The following is a 714-nucleotide window of genomic DNA, read 5'->3' on the forward strand; positions in this document are numbered from 1 at the left end:
GTGTGCTGCATCACCTTTTTGGGCAGGGCTGAGAGTGGGACTCACCTGAACGTTCCATGGCTGGACTCTGTTTTCTGGAGGACGGATATTTTCTGTGTGACAATTACTGATGGGTGGAATTGAGGCAGTTTCTGTCTTAAAATAATCCTTCTCCTGGAAAAAAAAAGAAAAAATTTCGAAGAAAATGAATACATTGTAAGAATGTTCACAATTTCATGGATGTGAAATTCTTGAAAATGAGAGCTACTCTAAAACAGACTATTATACCATAGTGATACCTCCCTGTGGGGAGAGCCAACAGGGCTTGAATATTTATCAAAAGTGCTCTTTGATTATACAATGGGTCATGAGAATAAGAGCATGGTAAAAGTTATAATCACTTTACAGATGTTCCCTGATGAGCAGACAAGAAAGTTTTGGAAAGAAAAGATGCCCACACATGGAGAAAAAACATTCTCTCAGGCTTTCACAGAGAGCACATTGGCCAAGCAATGGCCGTGAGTCATCTACATGGCTGACAATGACAAAAGTTCTACAATCTGAGGTACAGGATCTCAGCATAAATCCTGAGGGGATTTCACTGACCTTATCAGACCCAAAAGCTACAACTCTTGTTGCATAGGGCCTGCTTTATCTTGGTCTTAACCATCCAGCAGAAAAGTATAAAAACAAAGTGTAAGAAGTAAAGCCAAGCTGTTATGTTGAGCTATCAAC

The sequence above is a fragment of the Octodon degus genome, unplaced genomic scaffold, assembly GCF_000260255.1.
Source record: "Octodon degus isolate 3935 unplaced genomic scaffold, OctDeg1.0 scaffold00388, whole genome shotgun sequence".
NCBI lineage: Eukaryota > Metazoa > Chordata > Mammalia > Rodentia > Octodontidae > Octodon > Octodon degus.